Source organism: Bombina bombina, unplaced genomic scaffold (genome assembly GCF_027579735.1).
Source record: "Bombina bombina isolate aBomBom1 unplaced genomic scaffold, aBomBom1.pri scaffold_930, whole genome shotgun sequence".
Lineage (NCBI taxonomy): Eukaryota > Metazoa > Chordata > Amphibia > Anura > Bombinatoridae > Bombina > Bombina bombina.
The window spans coordinates 105902-106899 of record NW_026512757.1 but is presented as its reverse complement, the minus strand read 5'-3'; positions in this window follow the sequence as shown (position 1 = coordinate 106899).

Below are 998 nucleotides of genomic sequence, written 5' to 3'. Positions count from 1 at the left end.
CCCTCTTGCTTTGCAGAAGGGGAAGCTGAAGCGGGACCACTCTTGAAGTTCCGAAAGGAACGAAAATTATTTTGTTTGGTCCTCATTTTATTTGTTTTATCCTGAGGGAGGGCATGGCCTTTCCCTCCAGTGATGTCTGAAATAATCTCTTTCAGTTCAGGCCCGAATAGGGTCTTTCCTTTGAAAGGGATGTTCAAAAGTTTAGATTTTGATGAAACATCAGCAGACCAGGACTTAAGCCATAATGCCCTGCGTGCTACAATGGCAAAACCTGAATTCTTTGCCGCTAATTTAGCCAGTTGGAAAGCGGCATCTGTAATGAAAGAATTAGCCAACTTAAGGGCCTTAATTCTATCCATAATATCCTCTAATGGAGTCTCCAACTGAAGAGCCTCGAACCAGAAAGCAGCTGCAGTAGTTACAGGAACAATGCACGCAATAGGTTGGAGAAGAAAACCTTGATGAACAAAATTTTCTTTAGGAGACCCTCTAATTTTTTATCCATAGGATCTTTGAAAGCACAACTGTCTTCGATAGGTATAGTTGTACGCTTAGCGAGAGTAGAAACAGCTCCCTCCACCTTAGGAACCATCTGCCACGAGTCCCGTACGGTGTCAGATATGGGAAACATTTTCTTAAAAACAGGAGGGGGAGCGAACGGTATACCTGGTCTATCCCACTCCTTAGTAACTATATTCGTAATCCTCTTAGGGACTGGAAAAACATCAGTGTAAACAGGAACCTCTAAGTATTTGTCCATTTTATACAATTTCTCTGGGACCACTATAGGGTCACAATCATCCAGAGCCGCTAATACCTCCCTGAGCAACAAGCGGAGGTGTTCAAGCTAAAATTTGAAGGCCGTAATATCAGAATCTGTCTGAGGGAGCGTCTTTCCTGAGTCAGAAATCTCTCCCTCAGATAGCAAATCCCTTACCCCTACTTCAGAACATTGTGAGGGTATATCGGATACGGCTAATAAAGCGTCAGAAGGCTCA